This window comes from Triturus cristatus, chromosome 1_1 (assembly GCF_964204655.1).
Source record: "Triturus cristatus chromosome 1_1, aTriCri1.1, whole genome shotgun sequence".
NCBI classification, from domain to species: domain Eukaryota; kingdom Metazoa; phylum Chordata; class Amphibia; order Caudata; family Salamandridae; genus Triturus; species Triturus cristatus.
Window position 1 is genome coordinate 686955520 of NC_140579.1, and position 14575 is coordinate 686970094.

Consider the following 14575-nt stretch of genomic DNA (forward strand, 5'->3'; position numbering starts at 1 on the left):
GAAAGATCTGCTTAAAGCGAAGCAGCCGCGGGTCAGTCCGATCAACATTTGTAAGAAAGAATAACACATCGTCGGCATATAATGCAATACGATCTGACAATCCGTGTGCCCACTCAAAGCCTGTCACCTGCGCATCCATACATACCCAGGGAGCCAACGGTTCGACCGTCAATGCAAACAAATATGGAGACAGCGGGCAGCCCTGCCGGGTGCCATGCCCAAGGGAGAAAGTGGAGGTAGTAGAGCCAGTGACCTGTACCGACGCAGTAAGATCAGTATAGAGCAGGGACAGGTAGGACATAAAGCGCGGGCCGAGATTCAATATACGTAATAGAGCGAAGAGATACACCCAGCTAAGGGAATCAAATGCCAGGTCCATATCTGCTAGCAACGGCTGGGGCATGAACCCGGATTGATCCGGGTGAACAAGAGCGGTGATGTGGGCCCGCAAGCGGTTAGCCAATGACTTGGCCAATATTTTGGCTTCTATGTTTAGAAGCGAGATGGGGAGATACGAAGCATGCTGGTCCGGGGGTCTGCCCGGTTTATGGAACACCACCACTTCTGCATGTCTCCAATCCCGAGGAAGGCAACCCCGTTTACGGGACTCCTCCACCACCCTAAGGTAATGGGGTTCTAGTTGCAGAAAGAATTTCTTAAAGAATTCACAGGGGAACCCATTGGGCCCCGGCGCCTTACTCGAATTGAGGACTACCAGGGCTGCACCCAATTCCTCCTCTGTAAGCGGGAGATCCAGTTCCGCGCTCGCCTTGTCGGGCAAGGCCCATGGTGGGAGGTCATCCAGGAACCGGCCTATCTCGTCCTCATGGAGACATTCTTTGGGGGCGTACAGCTCCGCGAAATATTTAGAAAAGCTTTCAGCAATATCTAAGGAGTCTGTGAGAGGCCGTCCATCCAGGCCCACTATCCCAGGAAGGGGCTGAGAGTGAAACAACCCCTGACAAAGCCTGTGAAATATCTTACTAGATTCATCCCCCCACTGATAAACTTGGCTGCGTGTGGCCAGTCAGGCAAGATGGCCTCATCCATGAGGAGGGCTGCATAGTTCTTTTGCACCAGTTGCAGCTGCCGCCGTATATGGTGCCCCCCCACGCCTCGACTACGATGTTCGAGATCCCCAATATTTGTCTGTGCTTGAAGCAGAGCCTCCCTCTGAGTCCTACGGGCTGCCGCGCACTCACCGCAAGGTGGGCTTCATTGTCTCCCATATAGGTTCGGCCTCCGAGACCACATTAAGCGTCAAGTATTGATCCAGCGCACCCTCTAGGCACTCTCTGTAGTCTGCCTTCTGCAGGTTCCACGTCGAGAGACGCCAGCGGAAGGGCCGCCATGCCCAACCCATCTGTAGCGTAAGAGTAATCGGCGAGTAATCAGTAAGACCCCTCGGAAGAATATCTGCCTCCACCACCCGAACAGATAATCAAGACAGGAGAAGGAATTGTGAACCGCTGAGAGATATGTATAGCCCTGGGCCTGTCCGTGCATCCGGCACCAGGGGTCCACCCAGTCAGGCCCAAAAGTTTCGTAACCTGGCTAGCCACCGCACCATCCCCGGGCCGCCAGCGATCCAAGGCCATGTCTAAGACATCATTCCAGTCTCCCCCTATCACAGACAGGCCGTCCAGCATTTCAGCCCACAGCGCCATGAGCCGCTCAACTAGTACCCAGGAAAGCGGAGGGGGGGCATAGACACATCCCAACACCACTGGTTCCTCCCTGATCGCGCCTCGCAGAAACAAGTAGCGCCCCTGGGTGTCTACCCACGTCTTAATGTGTGAGTATACGATTCAGCGGTGAATCAAAATCGTCACCCCCCGTGACCCTTGCACAAACCCGGAGTGAAACACCTGTGTGCAGCCATAACCCTGGAGGCAGAGCACCTTCGAGCCCATAAGATGCGATTCCTGTAGCATACGTATGTCGGCATGGGCCCTCTTAGCATATTGGAGGATAGCCCCCGCTTCATTTTATCAAGGACTCCCCTGACATTCCAGCTTACCAACTTGAGAGTCTCAGGGGAAACCCGGGCCCCGTCAAGTGAACCAGCCATGGAGGACCCTGATGGAGTAGAGGGGTGCAGAGGAGAGTGTGTGGTGCGAGCCTAGGGGTCTAGCAGTGTAGCAATGACGTGCGACTTGGTGACAAAAACATAAACATAAACTAAAACAACCCAACAAACCCCCCACCCTATACTTCAACAACGATGAAGCATCTGTTGCGGCGGGTGCCGCCAGCAGACCCCAACAGGGAGTCCTGGCACACCTCAGCCAATGGATCCCCAATGTGAAGCCCAAAATTGGCAGGCAACCCCTCCGCTGGAAACCCGACAGAGAAGCTGGCCTTCACGTGAACACCTCCGATCCACACAACATTGTCTGAGTTACCAGGGACTGCGAACTCCTCCCCTGATTAGGAGCCCGATGAAATCTGCCGAGAGGCCGGTCTGGGAGAATGCACTGCAGGAGCGGGACCGGCCGTGGGATCTGGACCGCCAGCGATCTTTAGGCTTTGGTTGAGATTACTTACAGGCTGGCTCACTGGAGAAAGAGTGAGAGTCATGCCGAGGCGGTGAATGAGGATGCAGCCGTACCGTCTCATCTGTCCATTGAAACACCTCTTCCGGCGAGTCGAAGAAATGGGTCCAGGAACGATACACCACCCGCAGCCGGGACGGATACAGCAGGGCTAATGGAAGCTTGAGATCCCGGAGTCGTGCCTTGGCCGCCAAAAAAGACTGTCTCCTCAGTTGGACCAACTTTGTATAGTCGGGAAAGATCAATATGCGTGCATTTTCAAAAAGCAAAGGTTTTTTGCCCCTGGCCTGCTTAAGGATAACATCACGGTCATGGTAGTTCAGCAACTTTGCAATGACTGGCCTCAGGCGTGCCCCCAGGCGGTGGTTTTTGCATAAGGGCCCTATGAGCGTGCTCTATCACAAAGCAGCGGGACAGGGACTCCGGGGGAAGCCAACCCTCCAGCCATTGAGTAAGAAACCGCTCCATGTCCCCCCTCACATCCCTCCGGAAAACCAACAAATCGGAGGTTATTACGCCTGGCCCAACTCTCTGCGTCTTCCACACGTGTCGCAAGGCCCCGCTTGGTTGTCTCAAGGGTGGCCACCCATTTCTGCAGAGTGGTGACTGCGTCCTCCACCCCCGAGATCCGTGTTTTGGTCTCTGTGATGCGGGCCACTGCATTCTGCAAGTCCTGGAGGAGCAGCATAACATCCGAGCCAACTGCCCCGATCTTGGCATCGAGGACATCTCGAGACTGCATAATCGCGGCCATGAGCGCAGAATTGTCCGGTATCTCAGGCCCAGCTCCCTGCCCCCCCCGCCTGCGCTGCCGCGGCGGCCCCAGGGCCCGTGTATTTGTCGAGCGTGCTGTACTTGCCAGAGCCTCCACCTGGCTTGTCCCATGTCATAATGTCTACTGGGCCCTCCCAACACCTGATCACTCAGCACCAGACTGTCCAGCTGCAGCTCCTGAGGATCACAGGCCCACTGGCGTAGGAGTATGAAGACACTCGGCGGGGAGGACCTCAGCGCTGCGAATCAGAGTCCCACACGACCCACCCTTGCCGCCAAACATGGGGACCCAGCACACCGCAGGGAGCAAGCAAAGAAGGCCCCCTGAGGATGCACAGGATACGGCTGATGAAGGTCGATGGCTGTCCCGCAGGACAGAGGGGCAGTTCCACCTCAAGCAGACCACCCTGCTGTCTCCGCAGTAGTTACGGTCACTCAGGGCCAGGCTTGAGGGCCAGGATCAGACGGACCCCCCTCACTCTCCACGGAGCCTCCAATATGACTGTCCACCCCTCTATAGGGCACTGGGCCACATCAAAGGGCTCCAACCAGCCACTGCGGTCTCTCCAGGCGTTCACGTCGCTGCCCCGCATGACCCGAAATGGCCGCTGGAGCGAGGGCACAGCGACGCCAGAGGAGAACCGGATTACAAGCAGCCCTCCAGGTGTCCAGTAGCGCAAGGGCGCAGGCCCAACCCCTGTCTCAGGGCAGGCAGGCGGCCACCGGACATGGCACTCAGCTATCCACTTACTCGGCGCCCCCGCGACTCGAGAATGCCGTCGACTGACCGAGCATGTCTCCCTACGGCCCGACTCAAGCCGCCGATAACCCCACCACCATCTCCGCATAAGTATGGAGGGGAAGCGGGGCCAGCCTCACGCTAAACTCGCGCCACTGATGTCTAGAGGCCGACATCTCCACCCGACCCCATCACCGTGTAGCCAGTCGCTGCAGATCAGCCCTCGCCGGCACAACTGATCCTCCGGAGCCCCTTCAGCGCCTCTCGCTGCGTGCCAGCCGCCGCTTCAGGCTATGGCGCCGCTCCGTCTCTTATGGGCCGCACCCCAGGCCTCCACCTCTACGGCTACCCACGCTGAGATGTGGGGCCAGAGCAGGTATCGCACACAGCCCCGAGTGCGCCTCAGCTGGGACACGGTCCAAATACACCAAAAAAGGATCGTAGGGAAGGAGAATTTAAGGATAATTGCTCAGGCTGGACGGAGCTCGCCTAGCACACATCCACTAACTTGGCTGCCAGGCCAGGCCCCTCTCTCTTTGAAGTTTAACTTCTTTCTTTCTCCTTGATTCTTCAGTATAATTTTTTTCAATCTGCAGACCCTCTTACCCTGTGATAAACTGGAAAAGCAACATAACACTCAAGCTTACCTTACTGTATCACATCTGCTCCAGGCATCCAAGATTGACGGACAGTCCAAGAGGAATGCAGATGCAACCCCCAATTTGGCAAAAGAGTATAATTTTTTGTTTAATAATCATTAGAAGTGTGTGTGTGTGTGTGTGTGTGCGTGTGTGTGTGTGTGTGTGTGTGTGTGTGTTGTCCGCTTGACTCCTGCATAGTATGTCATATATTTGCTATCTTTCAAAGCTAGGTAACACAGGACATTTAGATATATAATGTTAAGTAACTTGGGTCTCTCTGGGGAGAAACAGACAACTTGGTATGGTTTGCATTTAAGTTACCTGTACTCATTCCTTCATTCCCCTTAATGAGCAGCCAACCCCATAACAGATTTATGATAGTTGGCTGCTCATTGCCCAGATGAATGTTTGTTTAGTGTTTGTCTTTGTCAAACCCTTCCTCAAATCCCCCTTTCTATCCATTCATCAACAACCCATAAGCATCTTCCCCTAGGCTGTGTGATTTATTGAGGTGTGACTTAACTTACACACTTGGTTGGGCAGATGTGGTGAAAGCAACACCAACTCAGTGCAGGATCTTCAGTTAAAATTCCTATTACTGATACAATAGTTCACACTGGCCCCAGTTACCCACCCATGCTTAAAAGTGGTCAAGATTTTACTTATAGAGGAACATTATTTATCAGTATCAGCATTCAGACATTGTGTGATGTGTTAAGCGATTAGCCAACAATAACCAATTCCTCCAGATTTTTGTTTCTTCAAAATACTAGCTCACCAACCATTGCTCTGACTAATTTAGTCGTTATTTTGCATCAGATATTATTTGTTGTGTGTTAAACTATATTTCCAAATAGTTGCCTGTGATGAATAATCCTTCTGATTAAAATCCAACAGTTGCAGTTCACCTAGGTAGGAGTGGAACCTGACGTGTGATTACTCCACTGCTGTTAGTGTGCTAGCCTGCTACTACCACCACCAGCGCACCTTGGGGAACCCTGCAGCCCTCGTTTCTACTTCTTCGGTAAGAGAACTATAGTTTGTTGCTCTACTATTTTGTTGTAGGAAAGACATTGGCAAACACCCGTACCCTCCTTAGTGGTCAATATATTTGCAGACAGCAGAGACTAGGAGAGTAGTAGGCAAAAATTACCACATAGGCATAGCACATACCTAATTGTTGTTACACACTAGCAGCAAATTTTAAAAATACGGTGCACTAAAAGTCTGCTTTAAAAAGTAAAGTACCCCCAAAGACCATGATTAGACATTAGAGGCATAAATATTTATTTTATTTGATAAACTAAAAACCCATACCTTCCATCCACCCCCAACAACTTCTGGCCCACCCCTCTTCCAAACACATGAAATACCCCATCCTCAACCATTGTTCTTGAAAAAGAAAGTCCAAAAACCCCAATCATAAATCCTGCATCCCCGCCCTTCCCACCCACAACAACAAACAAGTCCCACCCATCAAAATAAAAGTTAAAAAGGGGCAGAGGGAACTAAACACGGAGCAGGATCTCCTCTAGGTGCTGGTCCATTCATCTCTGCCAGGCCTCCTTGTGTGCCTGCCTTACCAGGATGCTGGCGCAGTAGGGTATAGTGTGAGACTATAAGTGGGTAGCAGTGTTGGTGGTTGGATGGTGGGCAGCTGCCTGCAGACTGTGGCACCAACGTTGGGATTGGGAAGCTGGAGGTGCTGGACCTGGCTGGGGCCCTTGGCTGCTGCCTCCTCCTCCTCCTGCTCCTGGGCCACCAGCCACTAGTAATCGGCCCATATCACTGCCAGTTTCTGCTGCCGCAGCCGGGCTGCTACATCCTGGCGAGATGGACGATGTTGACCAGTGGCAGCTAGAAAGAAAAAAGACAAATTATAACCAATGCTCTGTCACTCAGTGTCATTAATCCTGTTAAAATTATGTAGTGGGTTGCACAGTAGCAGAATATTGATGCTCCCGTAGGGCCATTATATTTGATGTGATAACAAACACAGCCACCATTACCCACTCTCATAAAACTAAAGGTAAATGCAAAAAAGTGCCAACTATCTGAAAGGAATTAAGGCAGAATCAATAAACACAGCAAAACACCAGTTTGATAAAAATGCTCTATTTTTTTCTTTTGAAGGATTTTCTAGTAAAGTGCTTAGATTGTTTGGAGCTTCAAGAATTAGGCCCATTTACTAATAAATGGTCTAGTTAGCTACAATAATGACTGATATGATCAGACAACTTGAAATTTCTTTTAGCATCTCTGGTCTGACCTTTTCCATTTGCACATTTTGTTTGTCATAAGAGATCAGTCTACTACAAACTGTCCAAAGTGATTGGACCGTTCTGTCACTCTCTGAGAGATTTGGGAAGCCTGTTGCATCTTGGGTCAAGGTATTTAGATTTTATCTTAATAGCTGGTCATACAAGCTGTCAACGGGGACTGCCAAACAAGAATCTTTGTTTTGATATGTGCTGTTAATTTTGTTTTCACCTCAGGCCAATTTATCCTTTGACTCCCTCCGCTATAACCTACATCCTTTTGAGAAAGTAGACAGTGGAAAAACCGATGTACTGTGGTTCAGTCAGTGACAGGATGAAGAACTGGGATATAGCTTTGGAACGTTCATCATAGAGTATCTCATCCACAGAAATTAATCAAATTGCATTATCCATTCAGCATTTCATTGTTCTTCAAGTAATCTTAATCTTCACCCTTGGCTTTGATATGCACCATATAAGCTTTACATTCTCTCATCCACTCTTTCGCCATAGATAACTAGTCATCATTATCCGATCAATCCATCCATCCAAGCCTAGATCCAAACAAACCTTTTACAAACATCCATTTACCCAGCCAGGCTTCCTTGCTTTCACCCATTCCATTCACCCCTCCTCCTTTGCCTTAACCCACCCAAGAATTCCTTAGTTTTTTCAACCATCCTTTACCCAGCCATGTTGATTGATTCATATCACCATCATGACCCACCTAGCATCATTCCTTTCACACATGTATCCTTTACCTCATCTATTACATACATCATGTCACCCATACTTTCTCCTTCCATCCTGTGTGGTTTTTCCCATCAACCCGTCATTCTTCAAGTTCATTTATGAAACTTTGTCTGTGTGAAGAGTTGCAGGTAAAAAGGGGCATACATAACTACTCAACTCCCACTGTATCTGCTAAAGCGGGGTGATGTTAATGAGTCAGTCAAGGCCCTCGCAATGAGTATAATACTATTTGTCAATAAGTAAGCAATGTGACGTACCACTGCCCACCTCTGCAGCCACTGGTTCTCCCCCCTCACTGACTGCTGCAGCCACACCCCTCCGCTGGCGCTGTCGTCCCCGGCACTGGTGGTCTGTGCATCTAGAAAAAACATTGCACATTTATAATTTGAGATGCCAGATAAGCCTCTCCTGTTTATTTAAAGTAAAATATAACCACAAACAAAACATCACTACAGTTTGGTTACAGTTTCTTAGTCCTCTATCAACATGCAAACCATCACGTTGGTCATTTTTGTTGGTAATCGCTGAAAAGCCAGGTAGTCAAGCCAAACAAAAACCTTCTGCAATTATAGAGGGGCAGAGGCAGAGCTATAATGAATCTGAGGTATTGAAGTGCAATAAAGTGGTTCAGTGGTTGATCAATGAAAGACAGATGGTCTAAGTTGCAATGGGGCTGTCCTCCTCATCATGCTTCCAAGTTCAAGCCATGCTGCACAGTCATTACCTGATGGTATACCATAACCAAGGCAACAATACATGCACAACACTGGGGGATCCGGCATGGCCACTCTCCTGTTTTACAGTACTGTTTGAGCATGATTCATGCAAGAAAAAGAAAGCCTTCTCAACAAACATGCATAGAATACCTTGACTGCATGCAATCTTCACAGTAGAGTACCTGACCTAAAATGGTTTCTCTTAGTCTTACTGTACCACCAGTCTGTAAGGGGAAAGGGAAATCTTACTGACAAAGCAGAAGAAAAAAGATGCTACAGACTAGTACAGATACTTTTAAATTCAAGTACAGACACTTGAAATATAGAGAAAGTAAAGTAAGTAATAAATAGGATAATGTAGTGATAAGAAGGATTTAGGAAACAGATCAAAGTGGAGTTGGAAAAAAATTAGAACACAGGCACAGTAAAAAGGGAAATAAATAATTCTAAATGTGGAGCTGTAAAAGAAGGATTAAGCTAGGCAAATATTTAACATTAAAAGGAGGACTTACTGGGTCCAGCAAAGCAATCTGCACTCGTGGATGCACCTCTAGCCCCCTCACCTGCCTGCGCCACGGAGGTGGTACTCGTTGCCATATCCCTCCTGCCCCTAGATGCTGATGTAAGAAATAAATAAAATTAAATCAAAAAAAGTTAAGTGGTACTGTTAATCTCCCCAAAACATTTTTGACTGGGAGAGGCAAATGCAGTATCATTTCATTTAAAGTGTATAAATCAGATCTCCTGTCCTATTACTATTGTGCACCTATTCATTAATTTCCTAACCCTACCCTATTCCAAATTTCCTAAACTACATTGACACTACTAATAAATTGCAAAGGTTGATCTTTGCTTCTCATGTCATTCTGAATCTCCTAATCTCATCCTTTGATGGGTCAGCTCTCTGCATTTCATTTTAATGCAGTCATGCTGATGCATGCATAGTTACTAGTTACTTAATACTTTCTACACATCACTTGGAAATCAGTGTCCCTTGGGGTTGAGAGTTGGGTCTGTACGAGCTACAAAAAATAAAGGCACAGAGAAATGAAAGAAGAGTGTGCTAGCTCACTGTCTAATACACCACTATCTCAGTAACAGGACAAAGGAGTCTCTGCTTGACTTCTTAAGTAAACAGAGCACCAATGACACGAGTAGGATTAGGGAGTACTGCCGAGCACCTGTCTACTCCAGGATGATCATATAATATTTGTAACATAAACTTAACTTATCTGAGTGTGACCAGCATGCTTGCTAATTGGGAAAACATATTAGCATAGATAGAACACAATAACAAAATAATTATTACTCACCAAGCCCCGCAACCTCCACACCAAGCAAGTTGAGCAGTTTCTGGTCCTGGTCTAAGATGTCCACCCACCACTGCTTCAGCTACTGTTGAGTGCGCTTGATGCCTGAACAGAGGCAAACCGCCCGGCACTCCCTCTCCTAGAATTGCCCCTACCTCAGGGAACAATGCGTGGGGCTGCACCCCTTGTCTGCACAACCTACCACAAGGTAGGTGGCTGCGGCTGGTGGTTCAGGTGGGGCCTGGCGCTGCCACTCCCCTGCTCTGCCATGGTGCTGTGTGGGGGCTGGGAAAGAGAAGAAAGTAGAATGAAAAAGGAAGAAAAAAAAGGTCAAACATAAAATTAGAATTAAAAGTAAAATACAAAAACAAGGCACAGGGCAAGGATATATTAAAAATGAGGGTTAGATAGGTTTTAGAGTGGCAGGATTAAGAAGATTAGGAGGAGATTGGAAAACAGGCCCAGCACCATAAACAGAGCAAAAACCAAGATGTCCGGACCCATGCGAACTGCTGATACTGTTCGTGTGCGTTTTCCAAAGTGAGAACACACGTCATGTTACGTTCGATGGAAAATGTAACACGACCAGGCGTGGCAAGCAACTCTGCCTGCTCACAGAATTCCACGTAGCTCACAGAGTTTTTTAGACACTTTGTGGAGTTCCGCTATGCGAACTCCGCAAACTCTGCCCACCTGTGCACAAGATGAAAGATGAAACATCTCCCAAGACAGTAGATATATGTTGATTTTATTCCTGTGGCCAAAGCGTGGCAATGCAGTAAATAAAGCAGATTCCCATCCTGGGATGCCAGCACCATTGGGGGGTGAGACATGGCATTTCAGGGGTACAACAAAGAGGGAACGTATGTACCATTTGCATAATAGGAATACTGCTAGAATAGGTGCAGGGGGTGCGAACATTCATCAAACATTTCCTCGGGTGCAAGGCATAGAAAAGGTTGGAGACCCCTACAATAAACGAAGATGGAAACCAGACTCCCTTCAGAAATTTGATGAGGTCCTCATTAGAATATGATTGCTGGAATCTTAGACAGTGGATCTACATCCTCTATCTGGAACTGTGCATAAAAGGGATCCAAACCCCCTACCATGTTCCACTTCCAAATTCTTCTTGACCAAGTAGGAGGGCTCTACCAAGAACTTAAAGAGCTGGTGTGTGACCAGGGATGATGCCTACCTGACGGTAAGTCTCTTAGAGGTAAGGGGGGGCATGACCTGATGTCTGCACAGATTGTAGAAAAACCTAAAAGGTTTCCTAACACCTAGTAGTAGGTAGAAGCCTAAGAAGCCTACCTGACTGATCAGAGGGGGAAGGGGTGTTCTTTCAGCAGTACAGACAGTCCTGGAGAAGAAGCCAGGTGTGTTTCCGGCATGCAGGCGCAAGCAGAGCTGTCTTGTAAGGGATTTCCTGGTCTCTGAATATAGCCCCAGGAATGGACTGCATACTGAAATGTAGCCTGAGAAGTAACCATGTGCAGTCCTGCACCACTGCAAAACCCAAAGCCCTGGTGCTGCCCAACTCCAAAGAAAACCAGGGAGAAACTGCCATTGCCACTGAAGTAGCAGCCTGATCCCGCTAGACAAGCAGACAAGCTCCCTGTGTCAACTGGCTGCAACCAGTACACATACAATGAGGGCCAGAAGCTGTATTTGCCTGGATGAACTCCTACTGAGACTGCCTGCTATGCTACTCACCTGCCATGCCCATCGTCACCACTTAAAGGACCAGTCAGTAGAACACCTGCCAGAACTGTACAAACACAGAAATGAAACAAGGTAACAGAGCATCAGACGTGAAAGAGCGAGTCAGATGTTCAGTGCATGCTTAGCGCGAAAGCATTGACTGTTAATTTTGCAACCCCATTTTGAATAAGAATTGTCTCGGAAAAGGAAATAAAAAACCACCGGTGGAATGAGGCAGAGGGTTGTAGCCGTAGACAATTCCATGAGGCTGTATACACTTTTGGCGAAGGACCGTTGAAAAGGACTTGCTGCGAAGAAGAGAGTAGCACTAGAAGCCATGATGTCAATACGATCGGTAATGCACCTCAGGCAGATGGGCAAGCAGTCCTGTTCTTCTCCTGGTTCTAAAAGCAGTTTTTGGACAAACATTTTCCAAGTCCTCAGTTTTGGTATATGGCCATCTGGGTGCCTTTATCACCACAACAAGAGTCCAGGACAAGTGGGACACCTTCTTGGGGGTTCAGAACTCACTCTGGCTGGGCCAGGTACAAATTGATTTTAAGAGGGTGGAAGCCTTTTGTGTCCCTGTGTCTCTGAACAGGAGGCCAGAAAACTATCCCTTGGATTCACTCTTATAGTACCAGGTACAGCTGAAGATGAAGGGCTCAACAGCAGGGCTGGCCTCTGAGGGTTCAAGGCAGGCTGCAAACAGCAAAGCAATCTTTCCCTTACAGCATTAGTCTTGCAGAGTGCACAGTAACTCGGTGAAGCAGTCAGCCCTCTGAGAGTCCTTCCGCAGGTCCAGTAATGTACTGAAGTGTGGGTGCTTGAAGTGCCTTTTTTATACCCTAGTTCCCTAGTTCTGGAAGGTATTAGAAGCTTCTAGACCGTGGCTTTGAAGGTCAGGGAATTTCCTGACTCCCCAGCCCTGGCTCCAAATGACCTCAGTGGCAATGTGGGGTCGTTAGGTCCTTTGTATGGAGGCAGATCACTCCCTAGTCAGTTGTAAGTGGGGCTGGGCTCAGCTCTGCTTCCCTCCACTCTGCCAGCAGAAGGCCCATTGAGGCACACTTAAACCCTCTTTGTGTGACTGGGATAAATTCACAAAGTCTAGCTGTCTGTTACACTAGTCATTTAACCTGAGAAACACCCAGGCACAAAAGGGCTAAGGACAGGAAAATGACAACTTTTTAAAAGATATATTTTCAAAATAGTAATGAAATATCCAGCTTCACCATTAAAGAAGGTTTATCATTACAATTTCATAGATACCATACATGATATAGCTACCTGCTCCCAATTGGAAATTGTGGCGTATCAGTGGTAGCAAGGAAGCCCCCATGTTATCCTGTGGGAGGGGTAGGCCTCACAGTAGTGAATAATGAATTTAGGAGTTTTTTACTATCCGGACAGTTAAAACTTAAAAGCACATGTCAAATATTTTATATACACGGCACCCTTCCCTATGGGCTTCCTAGGGCCCATCTTATGGATGACATATATGTAATAAAAGTGGAGTTTAATGACAATTCAACATGGCAGTTTAAAATTGCATTCAGGCTGCAGTGGCAACCCTGGGACATGTTTTAAGGTGCTACTTAACTGGGTGGCACAATACATGCTGTAGGCCCACTGGTAGCATTTAATTTACAGCCCCTGGGTGTATGGTATACCACCTTACAATGGACATAAATGTAAATTAAATATGCCTAATGGTTATAGGCCACTTGAACCATGTTTAGGGGAGGGAGCACAAGCTCTTTAGCGCTAGTTAGTAATGGCAAAGTGCACAGTCCTAAGGCCAACAAAACAAATTAAATAAAAAGCAAAGGCTAAAAGACAAAAACTTTGGGAGTCACCCTGGAGAAAGTGCCAGGTCCAACACATAGTATTTGGATACGTAGTTCTTCCAAGTGTTCAGTGCCTAGACTTATACACTGTTTCCCTCTGCTCCTGTATACAGTCAGACTTCATAGAAAATGGAGATCATAATGCCTGTTACTGCTCAGCAATGGCAGGCCCCAGAACAGAACTGATTTTGTACTGTAGCTTCCAAAATGGCAGCTGTTTGAGAATCTCATGCACCAGAGATGGAAGAGGATGGGCCAGGGACACTGCAGCAAAATAGGTTATTTACTTAATATGCATCAAACCTAATAACTAATAATGTCTAGCCTTGGACAGCAGGTTTTTCAGTTGCAAATTGCTACAAATAAGAAAATAATAAAACAATTATTCGCTGCATTTAAACATGCTTGCAATAAGATTTTAAATATAAAAAACTAAAATCACTGAGCGGGGTGTCTTATTATTTTTTTAACACAAATCCTTTCAAGTGTGCCGTTCATTGTACTATTATAATGTATTGCAAAGGAGGTAATATTAAATCATGACCTAACTAAGCACTTATATTGCAGTATGCTACAATGGTATAATATCACATAAACCACTTTATTATAGGGACTATGACAAGCCTTGGCAAAGCCAATAGCAGTGGCTATTTTCTAAATCTAAAAGCACTCTTCGGTGAAATGGGTATTTGAATGGTCTGTTATGAGAGTGCCTGGATGGATGAACAGATGATTACGTGCATGAATGAGTGCGTGAGCAGCAGCACACAGTGGAAAAAAACAGCCTTCTGCCTGCAATGGGACAGCAGCCACATCCAACACCCAGGCCTCAGCCATCCACGCACTCAATCATTTCTCTTACTTATGCATACACCTTAGCATTCACTCAGTCATCCCTCTTCTTGAGAGCAAAGGTGTTGCATTTCAAGAGAAATACCTGACTCTGACCCTGCAGAAAGCCATAGCCACAGAAAGTGCCTGTTTTTAGGCTAGTGCTCAAATCACCCACACACGTTTAGGTATTTTACAAAGACAATGATTTGTCAGTGGAGATGTTGGCCAAAATGTAGTCATTGGACACTGAGGTTTGACAAAGTTGTGTAAATTTGGACAGATCAGTATGGCTTCTATTCTTTTAGTTTCCAAAATTGGAAATGTCTAAATGTTTTTCAGTTTCAAATTGTGAGTGGTTCAAGAAAATCTATTGCCTGCTGTAATACAATAACAAATACCATTATGTTGCTAAAACTTTCCTTTGGCCTTGAACATTCCAGG

The 14575-nt window shown here is 47.3% G+C and overlaps 1 long non-coding RNA gene across 2 annotated transcripts in view; it reads left to right on the forward strand.

The window, feature by feature from the left end:
* The window catches only part of LOC146870888 (uncharacterized), a 49384-nt gene that overhangs the window by 6487 nt on the left and 28322 nt on the right, over positions 1-14575 (forward strand). For both annotated transcript variants that reach the window (XR_014959475.1, XR_014959474.1), the window contains exon 2: positions 5607-5733. This is a non-coding gene — a long non-coding RNA (uncharacterized LOC146870888). The remainder of the gene's footprint in view (positions 1-5606; positions 5734-14575) is intronic.